The following is a 17,444-nucleotide window of genomic DNA, read 5'->3' on the forward strand; positions in this document are numbered from 1 at the left end:
AGCAACTTTCAACTTCTTATTCACTAAATATCATAAATTTTAAAATGAAAAAGTTGAGCAAAGGTTCTGGTGAAACTTTTCACATAATAATGTCCTTAAATGCATAAAACAAAATGCATAGGATTACAAAATAAATCAATTAAATTAAAATAAAGAAGTATTTTCTCCATCCAGGCACATAGACAATCATAGAAGACTTAAGGATCCATGAATCTAAAATTAAAAATCTTTGGACTTTTAAGGATCTCTAAAGCCCCTTGCTGCTATACATTTATGATCCTATTATAATCCTCCCCTTAATAAACTGATAAGTTTAATGTGCTTAATATACCATGGTGTATAAAAATGAAAAGCACCTTAAAAACTATCTCATTTTACCTCCTATTTTTGCAAATGAATCAACTTAGAGAGAGAGGGGAAATTTACTCCAGGACAGAGTAAATTGCTCCACTCAGTGTAAAATGAGTCTTAAAAGTCATGAGCTGTATGCTACAAATCATTTTGATAGCAATCTTATAACTTTGAAAACTTAGCTACAGGTGGAGACAGGGTTTGTTGATATCTTATAGTCTTGGGACCTCCAGGAGCGATGATGTCCTTTGACCGTGGCTCATCAGACAAGGCTCGTTTCAGGGCAGCTGGCAGAGAATGGAGCAACTGCTCACGAAAATCATGCCCAATGAAAACATAAAGCACTGGATTGAGGCAGCTATTCAAGAAGGCCAAGGAGGTGGCTATTGAACCCAACCGTTGTACAGTGTTGTAGAGGGCCTCATAGTCCTTCAAAGAAGAAATGAATTCTGCCCATTGTAGCATATGGAAAGGTAGCCAGCAGAGGAAGAAAGCAATAACCATAGCCATGAGGACCCGATAGGGCCGGCTAGACGATGCAAGCTTATTCTTCCAAAGCTTGGCACTTATCAGGCCATAACAGACTCCAATTACAACTGCTGGTCCCACAAAGCCACATACTGAACGGATGATGATAAGAGCATGATACCGAGGGATGGCAATCTGCTGCCACAGGCTGTGGTTTCCATGGGTTTCATTCCAGATATCATAGTTATTGTAGCAGTAGGTGATACCTTGGTATGTGATTGTGTCCTTTATCACTAATGAGGAACCACAGAAGGCAAGAGCCATGATCCAGGCTCCCAAAGCCCCAAGGGCTGCCAGATGTGGCCTTCGGTGTTTCCTGGCCCAAAAGGGACAATGTACAGTGACACAGCGGTCCACAGAATAGAGGGACACTAGGAAGACACTGGCAAATAAGTTGAGATTATTCATAGCACCATGGAGTTTGCAGAGAACCCGACCAAATGGCCAGTGTCTATGCAGAATCACAAAGGTCATGTTGAGGGGCAGAGAGAGGCAGAAAGCAAAGTCAGCCACAGCAATGTTCACAAACCACACAGTATTGACAGTACATGGCATACAAAAACCAGCTACCCAGATGACAAGTGCATTGCCAACAGTGCCCATGATGAATGTTATTCCAAAGATGATTATGCACAGGATATCAAGAGCAGCCCAGACAGGATGAACAGAGTCAACAGCTGTGTCCAGTGGTGCTAAGGAGCTCTCCTGAGGCAATATTGTCACGTTCTCCATTGGAAGGATCTGTAACAGACACAGCTCATTCCTGTTTACACACCAACAAATCAGCTTCCCAATCAATACTTCTCGCTCCCTTGCTTCTTCCCTCCAAAAAGGATTCTGGGTGCTTTACTCCGCTTCCCATCCTCCAAGTGATATGAGGAAAAGAATGCTTTAAATCTATCTTGAGCTAATGTGATCAAGAAGAAAGAGCAAAAGACTCAAAAAACATGACTACAAGGCTGACCTAGCTCAGCCATTGACTCGTCCTTGACTAAATTTATGTCACATATAATTTTAATTCTCTGTATCTGTTATCTGTGAAACAGGGATAATAACTATTAAACTACTTCATTCAAAGAGCTATTTATTGTGAGATACAAATGAGGTGCATGGAGGAAAACTTTGTAGCAATCAAATACTATACATGTGTAAACTGTCAAAGTAATTATTCCTCTAAGAGCAGCACAGAATATATTTGAGGCATTCAGAAACCAGTGATGAAAATAACATCTTTCCTCAAAGACTCTTAAAAAAATTAGAGTACAGAATGGTGTAGATCATTAAGACTTAGAAGACTAGAAAATATTTGTGAACATAGAATCTAAAACATTGAAGGGACTTTAGTGTATGTCACGTGAGAATTAATTGAAGGAATTGGGGATAAATTTTTCTGAAGAAGAGAAAACTTTAATGAGACCTGATAGCTATTTTTAAATATTTAAAGGGCTATCACATGGAAGAGGAAAATTAATACATGATCTGCTTCTCCCTAGAGAGCATTAGGAGGTAGAAGATGCTATGGGATATTTAGTCTTAATATAAGAAAACCTTCCTAAAATATATATGAGTATTTAGAAGTAAAATGGACATTCTCAGGAAGTGGGGAGACCCCTCCTCACTTGGGTTCTCTAAGCAAAGGCTGGAGGACCACTTGTTATTTAAGACCCCTTTTTCTAGATTGGTTATATTAGATGATCTGTAAAGGGGTTCTTTCAACTCTAAAATCTGTGATTCCTTATTTTATAGAAAAGAAGCTGGAGATGGGAGGAAATAAGAGATTATGTTGGTGAAACAATGCTATATAAGAATAAAAGATACCATTATTTGATCCCTTCCACACTGCAACTTTCCCAAAGATTTTGATATTAGGTCAACTTCAGAAATTAAATAGGAATTGATGGGAATTTTGCAGAAGCTACAGATGACATTTAAAGGTCAGCAGATAACACATTAGAAGTTTAAAAACTTAGAGATGCATAAAATATTGTATGATATTCCATTCATTCCTAGGACATTTAGGAAAAGCTTCCTATATACCTTATAATTGTTTGCCTTAAATCTATGTCTTTCCAAACTTGATTCTGAGCCTTTCAAGGGCAGGACAGTTTATGTTCCTTTGACTATAGCACAGAGTAAATATGCAATAAATGTTTACAGATTGTGAGGCTAATGAGGATAGTGATGAAGATAAGAATGGTGAAAAAGATGAGTCATGAGTTTTCCATAGGTTTTCATGAGGTTTCCAATAGGTTTCTATGTAGCTGAGTGTTGAAAATAGAGCTGTCCCTCTAGAAATTACCCATTTACCACCTTCTCTCTCTCTTTTCAGACCCCAGATGCACCAGACCCCTGTTCTTTACTTCAGAGTTCCTCCCTTCACATCTATAAAATGTCTCCTCTAAAGACAACGTGCCTGCTTTCCCTTAGTTCCCTTCACCTTACCGTATATGTTTGGATCTCCAGGCTCCAGGAGACAAGTAAATCATGTCTACTTCCATTCCATGCTATATCTTTTTCTGAGTATATGACACTCCTTATTGAAGGTTTAAAACTCTATCTTTGCAAAAAAAAATGAGCAAAAAAGAATTGTGGTTGAGTGTGATTACCAATAGCTAGGATGATGTAAGAAAACAGCTGGGGAGAAAGAGGAACAGAGGATTGGATTAGTCTTTTATAATTTGGCTAGTATTTTGGGACAATGACAAAGAATAAGGGTAACAACTAGATCACTGGATCACTTGATGGAATGTAGAGAAAATAATCTGTTTAAAGTTATAAAATGTTTGCAAATAACATATACCCCCCAAAATGTTCATAATATTATACTGGAACTAATTCTTTAAAATATATTGATATTCTCTGTTTTATATATCTTAAATTATCCTCAATTTTTTTCCTCTTCTCTCACAGGGAGCTATGCCATATAATAAAGGATATTTTGCTAGTACTATTTTTATGATTATTTTCAATAAAAAAATTGCAATGCTATGATAGGTCACTAAATGGAATAGTGGATAGAACACCAGACCTGAAGTCAAGAGGACCTGAGTTCAAATGTAGTTTCAGATACTCACTGGTTGTGTGACACTAGACAAATCACTTAAACCTGTTTGCCACAGTTCATCATCTGTAAAACAAGTGAAAATAAAAGGCAAACAACAATCCTAGTATCTTTGCCAAGAAAACTCCAAATAGAGTAACAAAGAATCAGAACTGAAATGACTCAACAACAATATAAGATAATTTATCCTTTATTTCCTTTCTGAATCTGTTCTAGATTTCCATCTTATAAAGACCCTTCCACCTCTGACATCCTATAGTATTCTAACAATCCTGATGATTCAAATATTCTCTGTTTTATTTCACAAAGTGCCTTCCAAATCTAACCTTCTATGTTTTATTTTCTTGGTTTCTCCCTAGCTTTTACATTCTATATGCTATGTTTATCCCTTTTTCCCCCTAATTGATTATGGTCTTGTGAAAGAACATTTTCAATGATGGAGAAAACGAGAATTTTTCCTTCTAGGCTTACTCTGCTCAGTAAAAATTGCTAGAAAAAAATTTTTTTCACTGAGTAAATTTTAGGAGTCTTTCCCTGTTTCATTTAGTTCCAACTCTGACATCTTATAATGTTCTGGATGCCAGCCTGAAAGATGGTTATAGTAGAAAATCAACTGGATTTTGAATCATTAAATCCCAGATGTGAATCACCATTTTCCTCCATAGAATGTAAATAGTTTCCAATAAAAAGCAAGCTACTTGAGAGTAAAAGGTAGCTTAATTTTTGTCCTTTTATTCCTCATTCCAAGCATAATTTTAGTACATAGCTGTCACCTAATAAATAGTTTATGATCAATTTGGTTGATAATTTAATACCACTTAATACATGTGATGTTAGAAAAATAAATTTCCCTCTCCAGGTCTCAGTTTCCTTATGCATAAAATTAAAGTTTTGAGTTAGAGCAGGAATCCTCAAATGGTATAATTTAAGGCAGGAGTTTCAATAAGGTGTATTTTAAGAATTCTATATTACTTAATCCCTACCCCCAAATGCAATTTGCTGCTTTCTTTTTTTCCTGAGTCAGGAAAGACATAATAGAAGTAAAGTAATAATAGTAACTATTCATAGAAATTCAAAACTATTTCCTTGACATCACATCCTAAGAAAATAAGGAAAGAGGAGGTGGAAGTGTCAGAAAGAGGAAGGATAGGCAGATTTTCAATTTTTTTTCTCATTTTAACCCCTGTTATTTGACCTATGATCATTGTGATACCATGACTACCAAAAAGCAATTTGGTGACACTTGGAGAGATCCAAGTCAAAGGCAGCATAAGTAGATTTGAGATTCATCATCATAGAGGTGATCATTGAATCCATGGGAACTAGAGAGTTTACCTACTATATAACTAGTCTAATCCTCTGTGCAGTGTAGGATCTCCTCATCAGTTCATGCCATAATACATATAATATATAGAGTCAGAAAAATCAGACTCAAGAAGCATTGTTACTGGCTGTAATCATGGGTCAGATTCTTAACCTCTCATTGGCCCAGGAATCATTGTAAGACTATAAATTGAAGAGTACGTAAAAGGAATAAGTAAATTTCCCATTATTTGAGGTCTTTGAACTTTGGGGAAATAGATACTGTGGAGATTTCTTGATCAGCTAAACTAAATACACACTTCCACTTATTGAATATTAGTTTTCTCATTTGTCTTTTACTCTTACATCGTATCAATCATGTCTTAGCTCTTTGTGCCTCCATTTAGAGTTTTCTTGGCAAAGATGCTGGAGTGGCTTGCCATTTCCTTTTCCAGATCATTTTATAGATAAGAAAATTGAGGCAAACAAAGTTAAGTGACTTGCCCAAGTTCACAAGCTAGAAGTCTCTGAGGAATTTTAGGAAAGATGAGTTTTCCCAACTTCAGGCCTGGCATTCCATTCACTGTGTTACATTTGTCATATAAAGATACAGATCTTTGAATTTTCTTCCATACAGCATTCTTGTGAGGAAAATTCCTTGTAAGTTTTAAAATTATATGGAAAACCAAGCTATCGTTATTGTTACCTTGGAATAGAACTTTTAAAACCCATACAACTAATGATTCTCAAGAAAAATTATTTCTTTCCCACAGAAAGAATGTCAAATTTGAGAAAGTAAGTTTCTTTTACTGTTTTCAGCAGGAATTCTGGAGCATGTGACTGGGCAAGAAAGTCAAGAGAGAAAAGGTGGATAGCAGAAGAAGACTAGAGACAACAACATCTTAAATTAGTCTGGAGATTTCTGGAATGAGAAAGGTGTTGGCCAAGTTTTACCTAATATCACTAATATCATTGCATAATCTTTTTAAATGTTCATAATTTCCATAGGTATTTCTTATCCCCTATCCCACTATGTGTTGATTAGAGACATAATGGCCAAAATGGAGAGACTTACATGAACTGATGCTAAGTGAAATGAGCAGAACCAAGAGATTATTGTACATAACAACATCAATATTATATGACTATTGGGGCAGGTAGGTGGCGCAGTGGATAGAGCACCAGCCTTGAATTCAGGAGGACCCGAGTTCAAATCTGATTTCGGACCTTAACACTTCCTAGCTGTGTGACCCTGGGCAAGTCACTTAATCCCAGCCTCAAAAAAAAAAAAAATATTATATAACTATTTATTCTGATGAATGTGACTCTTTCCAGCAGAGAGATGACTGATGCCAGTTCCAATGATCTTGTGATGATGAGAGCCATCTACACCCAAAGAGAGGAAGGTAGGATCTGAATGTGGATCACAACATAATATTCTCACTCTTTTGTTTGATTGTATTTTTTTTGTTTTTTTACTCATTTACTTTCTTTTTTTGATCTGATTTCTCTTGTGCAGCAAGAAAATTGTATAAATATGTTTATACATATTGGATTTAACATATGATTTAACATGTTTAACATATATTGAATTGCTTGCCATCTAGGGGAGGGGTGGGGGAAAGGAAGAAAAAATCTGAAAAACAAGGCTATGCAAAAGTCAATGTTGTCAAATTATCCATGCATATGTTTCGAAAATAAAAAGCTTCATTAAAAAAAAAAAGAAAAAAAGGCCAAAAAAAAAAAGGAAGAAGTCAGGGTCAAAGCTCAGAAAGAGGAAATGAAGCTTGGCAATGGGCCTGGGTGTTATTGCAGTCACTGCCTGGACATTGCCCAATTAAAGGAAGTAGAAAGTAAAATTAAAGTCTAGAGACTACTTTTTTTTTGCCTGAAAGACTGAAAGAAAATTAGGCTTAAAAACTGAGAAATCTTAATCCTGAGAAATATTTGTCAGTTACTAGGTAAATAACATAATTTGCCTAGCTTGTATAGTATCCTAAAAAGACTGAAAACTAATAGATACACATATAATAATACAATACATATATAATAATACACATATAATAATACAATACATATATAATAATACAATACACATATAATAATACAATAAGCTCAGATAAGATTTCTGACAGAGACACACCACTGTCCTCGCCCATGGAACAGAACAAAAAATCATAGAAAAAGAAAAGAGTAAACCTGAGGAAATTAACCAGCTTTGGAGATAGGGAGACTGCTCTTCGTTCTTTTAGAATTGATGACTTCTATTTTCACTTTCACCTTCATTTCTGAATATATCCATCAATTCCCTTATTCAGTGAGCTGTCTCTCTTTAGTAAACAAAGAATAGAAAAGAAAGTGAAAGATTTTGACATCTAAAACTGAGTAGCTCCTGCTGGGAAGTTGAAAGGCCTTATAGGCAAAATAGAGTGAAAGGAATTGCCCAAAGTCATACAGCTAGTAAGTGTCTGAAGCTGTTTGAATTTAGGAAGACAAATCTGCCCACTCCAGGCCTGCACTCTATCCACTATATCTCCTAGCTAAGTAGATGACACCTGACTCTTATCTCCCCATCCCAACAATTCTATGATACTGTAATTTCAGATTTAGCAATCTATGTCTTTGACAATCTTTGTTTTATATATCTTCAGACCTCTATTTAAGCAGAAAGCTTGGTTCAGACATCTCATTTCTCACCTAGTCATACAATTTTGGGACTCTCTTGCTGATTTCTTCACCATGCCTTCATTCTAATCAGTTTTCTCACCCTCTCTGCCATCCCTTCCTTTTTCCCTTTTTGGAACATCTGAGTCTGATCTAGCACTGTTTAGCTGTCTTAGGAATGAAATACAATTGCAAATGTTATGTGCAGCTATGACTCCACGTGTAGACCACAACTTCTGAAAGCCTTCCTACTTTGTATTTCAAAGAATACCTCCTCCTCCTTCAAAGCGTATCTCACTTCCTCCTTTGGGTTTTGTGGCTTGAGATTGGCTATTGGGGGGCATCTTCCTATGTAGAGATGCAAACAATTTAATTTTATTGAATTTTTAATCTTTTCCAGTTTACTTTTTTTATGTTTCTCTTGAGTTCTATATTTGAAAATCAAATTTTCTGTTCAGCTCTGGTCTTTACATTGGAAATACTTGAAAGCCCTCTGTTTCACTGAATATCCATTTTTCCTCTGAAGAATTTTATATGGTAGATGATTCTTGTTTATAATATGAGCTTCTTTTCCTTATGGAATATCATATTCCAAGTCCTCAAAATCTTTAATGTAGAAGCTGCTAAATCCTGTGTAATTCTGATTGTAGCTTCACAATAATTAATTTTTTTCTGAGTCCTTGTATTATTTTCTCCTTGACCTGGGAATTCTATAATTTGGCTAAAATATTCCTAGGGATTTTCATTGGGAATCTCTTTCATGAAGTGATTGTTAGATTCTTTCAATATCTATTTTACCCTCTGGTTCTAAGATACTGGGGAAATTTTCCTTGATAATTTCTTGAAAAATGATATCTACACACTTTTTTTGGTTATGACTTTTAGATAGTCCAAAAAGTCTTACATTTTCTCTCCTGGATCTATTTTCCAGGTCAGTTGTTTTACTAATGAGATATTCATCTTTTTTATTGGTTCTGCTACTCCAGAGTTTGTTTTGAGGCATTATTGTATAGTTGTTTAGAGGTGAAATTGGGAAAATTATGGAGAATTATGGAGAGTTCTTGCCTTATTTCACCATCTTACATCTTATCATCCTATCCTAAAACTCACCCTATCTAGCCTTCTGTGGAATATATTTATTGACTCAACAACCATTTAACAAATGCATACTAAGTCCAAAGAATTATGCTGGACTCTGGGAGAAGTCCATGGTAATTAAGACATGATTTTCTCCTTCATGGGGCTCAAAATCTAACAGAAGAAATATGATGTGCAAAATTATGGAAAAACTATAAATAATGCTGTAGAATAAAATATAAGAGTGAAAGAAGGGTGAAAGCAATGTTTGGTTGAGAAATCTTTACTGAAAGGCTGAAGAATTACTATGAATTTGAACAGAAGATGGGAATTTAAGCAAAGACTCCAAGAGCATGTGAGCTATTCTTAATGAACAAAATGAATTTGGAAAAGCCAAGGGGGGAGAAAAGTCCCAGTATAAGAGGAAATGTCAACAAAAGCATGGAGGAGGGGCACCATGGGGCAGAAATGGAGAGTACATAGCATACTTCCAGCAAAAAGGGGTCCATTATTTTACAAAAATTATTCCTTCTATTTGATACTGCTCAAATTGTTTAAAAAGTTGCCCATTGTAATTTGCTATTTCAATGAGTCTGAGAAGTTATCAATATAGGTATACCCTTCATCCAAGTAGATCTGAACCCATCAATATTATCTCATTTTGCAGGTCTCCAGTTGATGTCCTACCATGTTTTCTTTACAATAAGTCCACCTCCACATACTGCATACTTTCCTTCAGACCTCTTAATTCCATATAAATGTTGAATGGAGCCCAGAAATTGACCATTGGTTATCCTTTCTTCTTACCACATGGACCAGCCTACTGTTAGTTTCAGTCACACGATTCTCTTGCCTAATTTTTCCTGTGTTATTATATCCTGCTTACAACCACCAAATGCCTTTCTATTGTCTTTTGTTGATCTTTGACTTTAATTCACAGGATCATAGGATTGTAAGTTTAAAGCTGGAAAGGATCTCTAGTCTAACTTCAACATTTTTATAGATGAACACATTGCCTTTAGCCTCTATTTCACCTCCTCTTTTTATCCCCTACAAAATCCTGCATTCAACATCTTTAGAGAGTGAATTTCTAAAAACATGTCTCATAGAACCCAGGCTCTCCTCTTGATCCTTCAGGAAGAAGGAAAAGAAACTTCTCTTTTCTGTGATCATTGACAGTCTAATTGTTTACAGATGCCCTAGGAGACAGGTACTAAAGACATTCTACCTACTAAGGATTGACTTTCAAGGCATACACACTCATACACACACACACTTATTCAAGTGTTATCAAAGTTTTACAGGTGCAGAAATTGTTGTCTAAAGAGATTGTGATTTATCCTGAGTTAGGTAGCTTGAAGGAGTGAAGCCAAGCTTCATATGTGGAGGCAGGCAGCTTATGGTATGATAGAGTGCTAGGTTTGGAGTCTAGAAGATTTGAATTCTAATCCAACCTCAGATACTTATTGTTTTTTTTTCTTTTTTTTTATTAATTTTTATAATTATAACATTTTTTGACAGTACATATGCATAGGTAATTTTTTTTTACAACATTATCCCTTGTACTCCCTTCTGTTCTGAATTTTTCCCCTCCTTCCCTCTACTCCCTCCCCAAGATGGCAGGAATTCCCATACATATTAAATATCTTATAGTATATCCTAGGTACAATATATTATATGTGTAGAACCAAATTTTGTTGTTGTTGTTGCAAAGGAAGAATTGTATTCAGAAGATAAAAATAATCTTGGAAGAAAAAAAAATGCTCACAGTTTACACTCATTTACCAGTATTCCTTTCTGGATGTAGCTGATTCTGTCCATCATTGATCAATTGGAATTGAATTAGCTCTTCTCTATGTTGGAGATATCCACTTCCATCAGAATACATCCTCATATAGTATCATTGTTGAAGTGTATAATGACTCAGATACTTATTGTGTGACCCTAAACAAGTTACCTAACCTCAATTTTCCTCACTTTCCTTATTTAAAAATGAAGATAATAAGATCACCTACCTTTTAGAGTTGTTGTGAGCATCAAATGAAATGATATTGTGTGATGAGTCACTCCTCCCTTCCCCTCCCTCCCTACCCCACTCCCCACCCTCACCAATTAATCAGAGACCTGTCTTAGAAGAGGCAAAAAAAGAAGCTTTTTGCTTTCTCATGAGAAAGGATCCACCCAGTGTGAAACAAAATGGCATCACCAAGGGAGTCAAAGGTAAACAGTTCTCAGTAAGTTTGTATAGACCCTAAAGCAGCCACTTCCTGGCTGTTCCTACATTGGATGGGCTTCAGAGCTTACTCAGGAGCTTTCTCCAGTAACAAAAGAGCCCAAAACAAAGATATTTGCTCAGTGGGTAGGGGGAGTAGGGAGGGCAAATCTCAGGCTGCCACCACCCATGATAAACTCCCAACCCTGCTCCTAAGGAACTTATATTGTTATTTTCTTTTGGGGAAAATAATCTCCACTCTGACCACTCACTGATGTCCCTGTGGGTTTCAACTGTCCAATTCAAGAACCATTTCTCCAATTCAACCTTCCCAGCTGTGGAAACCAAACAAATGCCCATCCATTTCTTACAATATTGTAAACACATAATAGGTACTATATAAATGCCTATTCCCTTCCCTTTCCCTTCAAACCTGGGTCTTCCAACTCTTTGAATAACATCATAAAGAATGGCCAAAAGAATTAATATTTTGGCCACAACAATTCCTAAAGATAACCTATTAAATCTGGTATTGACGGATATCTGCATGTGTATAGGGTATAGGGTATATGGGTACATGGGTATAGGGTATATGGAGTATGTTCTCACATATAGCGAAAGTCTACCTTACTGTCTCTGCTGAACTACTACTGCCACTCTTCTGGAGTTTAAGATTGGTAATTGTCTCATTGATCAGAAAAATAATGCTTCAGATAAAATAAAATTTAAAAACTCTAGAAACTAGAGTTCATAGTTATTTCATGGATGTATAGAAAAAATAAAGGTGGAAATTAATCCACTCTTAATGATGAAGGGAGCCCTGAAATTCTCTCTCTCTCTCTCTCTCTCTCTCTCTCTCTCTCTCTCTCTCTCTCTCTCTCTGACTTTGGGGGTGAGCCATGTGGTAAATCACTTAAGAAGCTCCTTGAAGGAGAGATTCTCCTCTGTTGATTGTCCTTTAAAAACACTTGACTATCATAGACACAATATCCAGTAACAGATAGATGATCGGGCTAAATATTTATTTGCCCAAGTATATAAGATATAATAATTACATATGACCATATTGGAAATAGCAAGGTATGACATAATTGAATTGATGACCATTGCTCTGATTAGTCACAAGAGGATAGAAAGCAGGGATGTGACTATAACATAACAAAAGCAGTTAAAACTCAACCTTCAGCACATGAGAGGGTGGAGCTTTAAAACTCCCAAATAGCATTAACTATAAGCCCAAGAAATTTTACCTCCAATAACAAATCCCATTAAGCAAAGTTTCAGATAAATCCCAACCAGGTATTTACCATGACCTTACATTGATAACAGTAAGAAATTTGTCCCAGTAAGTTCAAATTTTAAAACAATTATCTTTCATATCCAAATAGATGTTTCATAAGTGAACATTATACATACAAATCAGTTTGCTTTTAAAAACCCAATACATAGACAAATATCCCAAATTGCATATTGTCCATAACAGAAACATTTTCAAAAGGACAAAGAAAAGCTATTATTTTCAGAGGCTCTTTAAATGTCAGGATGACCCAATACAATCAATTCAAACTTATATAGAATATCCAAATACCCCATAAGAAGATCTGAAAAATTCTTAAATATATCACTTAAACTTTTAGAAATAGCCCTACCACTCTCTGGATCACATTTATGACCATATTCCTTAATCAAGGAAATCATTATGTATCAAAAAGTAGTGGAGGAGGGGGGAAAGAAGAAGGTGAATTTAATCTTCACCTTTGAAGACAAAAGCTCCTCTCTCCTTTCTCTCTCCCCCACCTCTTCTTTCTCCTCCCAAATACCTTCCCAATACTTTTTCTTCCTAAAATCATGCAAACTTTTAATTGCTCCTACAAATCCATCCTTCATAAATCACTTGCATTCTCCTCTCTTTTTCCCTTCAAAACTTTTAAGATTCACAATATAGTGAAGAGCTAAATGATTTCATAAAACTCACATGTCCAGCAGAGCTGGATTTAAAGCATAACAGTAAAATTATTTCCCACAATTTAAAAACTGCCCAAAAGAATATTATTTTTTTTCACTTAGGTTTAAACTAGTTGTCCAAAACCTTTCCCCAAGTTTCATAGCAATTAGCATAGACTCCTTTATCCTCCAGAGGCTTTATCTGCCCATCCCAGCCTAGGCCAGGCTTGAATTTGAATAAGGTAAGGTTTTATTGATCTTTCCCTTAGAAATCCTACTAGTTGGCATTGAAATCTGCTTCTGCCATTCTTAAAATAGCCCAGTTTGTTGTTGTTATTCTTTTACTTACAAATTAGTGCAACAAGTTAAAAAGTTTAGAATCACAAGCAAATATTATACTAAGCACAGTTGCAACATTGAAATAACCAATTCTTAATCATTGTTCTTAAACCTTTAGCAGAGCTCTTTAACCAACAAAGCAGTTAAATCACACAGAACACAAACAGACTGCACAGTTACATTAAACAAAACATTTAACACCTATAACCAGATAATGCCCAAAAAGGCGCTCAGAATCAGATCAGACCAGATGTGTCTTAGAAGACAGAGGTAATCATCCAGCATCCTGGAATGATACCCTTCTCAGAATTTAATGCTTGTTGGAATTCTATTATTCTGAGAATCCAGATGCTAGCACAGACAGACAGAACAGGTAAACAGATAAGATTATGTTCTAAAACATTGAGATTAACTGTCCCAAGGCCAAAATGGAGGTGTCCACCATCAGGTGTGGCTGTGGTTGAAAACTGCTCTCTTTCCCAGAGATTCTGGAGAAATCCAGAGGGCCAGCCTCTCCAGGCCAAGAACCCAGATCCTCAACCACCCCAAGGCTCAAGGCAGAGACCTAAAGGTCTCTAATCTCTAATAATGCTCTCATTTTATAATATCTCAGTGGGTCCTCCCAAATGTAATGCTGAAGAAACTGAAGCAAGAAGAGATTAGAGAGTTTTTAATATTTTATTTGAAAGGGAGAGATTGTGCTGGGGGCATGCTGCCCCCATGGCTGATGTCCAAAGCATCTAGCAACCAATGTGAGTCCTCAATGGCATATATATATATATGTACATGTGGCTCAACTACAGGGGTAGACCAAGGCAGGGGCGGAGTCAGTGTGCTGACAGAATTGGGAGAGGCACTGGACATTCTGATGATGTCTAAGATAGGTCTTTCTCCTTATCTGGATAATGTGATTAGGAGGGAGGAGTGATGTTGTAGGATTGAACAGAACAATTAGGAACTGAAGCAGAACAATTCAGGGAAACTGAGGCAGGACAATTAGAGAAACTGAGTCAAAACAATAAAAGGGAACTGTGGCACAACATGATCACTGGGAATCGAGGAGAGAACCTCTTCATTAAAAGTATGTGAAAAATCAAATAAGGGAAGGAAACAAGATACCTCTATTCCTTTTGGAATTGGCCATAATAGACTGAGAAATTATGGAGTGAAGGAAGGGAATAAGTAGGATGGACATGAAGCTTTCTCAGAAAACTGATCCTTGCCTAAATTTAGGGTTATAGTTACAGGAAAACCTCCCTTGCTTAAACCCTTGCTTAATCATGTACAAATTGCTATGTAATCGATAGTGCTCCTGTTATTGTACCGTGAGAGTAAAGTGAGTTCCCAATACAAACTGTTAGCCTTAATATTAACAGCTGGGGCCCAAGGTAAGATAAAAATTGTTTCAGGGTATTAAGTTGCCTGTCCTTTGCCTGCCTTCACAAGTCTAAAATATTAATGAAGATGTGATGCCTTTTTTCCTGCAAAAATTGAATAAATGCTTTCTGTTCTGATTCTGAGAAATATCTGTTTGAATTATTTTGGGTTAGTGGTCACTTTCTACACAGGAACAACATTCTCTTGGAGATATAGTTTTTCTTATAGAAATGAACAAATCAACAAAAGAGATAGAGACAGAGACAAACAGAGAAGAGACCATCCCAGGCCTTGCATTTACATATACAAAAGGTACACTTGAACTATATGTGGCACAATGGATAGAGTACCAAGCCTGAAGTGAAAAAAAAATGAGAATTCCTGAATCCAAATTTGGCCTCAGACACTACTTACTGCTGTGTGACCCTTGGCAAGTCACTTACCCTGGTTTGCTTGAGTTTCTCATTTGTAAAAATGAGCTGGAAAAGAAAATGGCAGACCACTCTACTAGCTTTTAATTAATTTAAATTAATTAAAGAAAATCTTAAATGATGTTAGAGTAGGATACAACTCAATAACAATAAGAAAAATCCAGAAACCTAAAGAGACAAAGCCATGAGAAAGTTATATATTTAAACATTTCTTTGAAGGGAAAAGAGCACTATTTGAAGATTTAGGTTCAAATCCTAGTTCCATGACTTGCTACTTATAAAACCATGAGCATATCATTTACATTCTTTTGGTCTCAGTTTTCTCATCTGTAAATTAGGAATTAAACTAGAAGACTTTCTGGCCCTAAATCTAAAATCTTGTGATCATTGCATGTATTTATTCTATCTGTGCAAATCATGACTTTTTGACTCAATATACAATTTTGATTTGTCCCTATCGTCCAAAAAATTTAGTCTTTAACTTCCTCTTCTCTTTTCTCTCCTCCACATTTTAACATATCCCTGAATGGAATAAACTGAGTGAATACCTCTCATAAGAATGTGGCCTGGACAGAAATTAAGCATGGACCCACACTTAACACCACATACCAAGATAAGATCAAAACGGGTCCATGATAATGTTGTAAAAAATTACCCATGCATATATACTGTCAAAAAAAAAAGTTATAATTATAAAATTAATTTAAAAAGAAAGAAAGAAAGAATGTGGCCTGAAGCTATACCCTAATTGTGACTTGAGACTTTGAAATAACAAGCTGAGTTTTAGCTAAAAGCTGAAGGTGTTCCTTTACCTTAGATAAACTTACATTTCCCTCCAGACACCCCACACACATACACGAACACCTTTTCATTAGCATTTAAGTACCTACTAAGGTAAAGAATGTGTTATTGACTAGTATTCTTTGTTTCTGAGGTAGATTTTTAAATTAGAATATAAGCCTGGGTTCCCCAGCCAATGCAAAAAAAATTTAGGGATGGGGGAGCTTCTGTGTTAGGGTCTATATTATCTTGCACTTTGCATTCCTTTCTATTGGGAATTGCCCTTTCTCAGGAAATCATAATAACTTTTTTTTTTTCTTTTTATCTTGAGAGTCTCTGATTTTAATTTGGCTAAGGGTTGCTGTCCTACACATCCCCATTCTGGAGTCTTCCTGGTGTAGTTGCCTTAGGAGACTAAAAGCAATTGACAATAAAGTGTGAATGAACAATAGTCCTAGCCTTCCCAAGGCAACATTTGCATCTTAAAGAAGGAAGTGTTTTTAAAGGTAAAAACTAATATGGAAATACAAAAGAGATAACTGCATAGGTGTGATTTGATTTGGTCATCATTACACGCCTATTGATACACACGAAAATAGATTCATAGCAACATACACACAAAAAGAAAAGGGTGTTTCTAGACAAACAGCAAAGATAGATAGAGAACAGAGAAACAGAGACAGAGATAGAGAGAGCCTGGGAGAGAAAGAGAGACAGGGAAGAAGAGAGAGAGACAAAGAGAGAGAAAGGAAAAAACAGTGAGACAGAGTGAGAGAAATGACCTGCATAAATATGCACATCTAAAATTATAGATATAGATATAGGTATAGCTATATCAATTTAGACATGTATATCTATTAGGTCCAGAACTTGAACTAGATTCTTCACCCTAGATTCTGCCAGCTGGGCTCTCCCTGACATCCCCAGTAATCTGCAGTCTTTGCTCCTAGTACCATCCTAGCCAGGCTCTCTGCAGAGGACAGCAATTATTTATGCTCAACTCATTTCCCTCCTCTCCCCCTCTGGTTCCACATCCACCCCCATCCCCATCCCCACCAGCTTATTTAGTGTCAAGAACACTGAAATCAATAAATTCCGGTTTCAGTTCTAGTTTTATTACTGATTCCCTTTGGTGACCTTCAGCAAATGATCAGAACCTCATTTTCCTTTATGTGTAAAACTTTCCATATTCTAAAGTCTCTTCTAGTTCTGATTTTCCATAGCCTGTATCTGATACCTCTCTGAGGGGGGTGAACCCTGAAATTGTCCTCCTTGACTTTTGGGATGAACTCTGAAACTTTCCTCTGACAGAGACCCACCCTTCAGGGCAGTTAAGTGGTTTCATTAAGATTAGCCTAGGAAAACTGAGTGGATGCCC

The sequence above is a fragment of the Sminthopsis crassicaudata genome, chromosome 2, assembly GCF_048593235.1.
Source record: "Sminthopsis crassicaudata isolate SCR6 chromosome 2, ASM4859323v1, whole genome shotgun sequence".
NCBI lineage: Eukaryota > Metazoa > Chordata > Mammalia > Dasyuromorphia > Dasyuridae > Sminthopsis > Sminthopsis crassicaudata.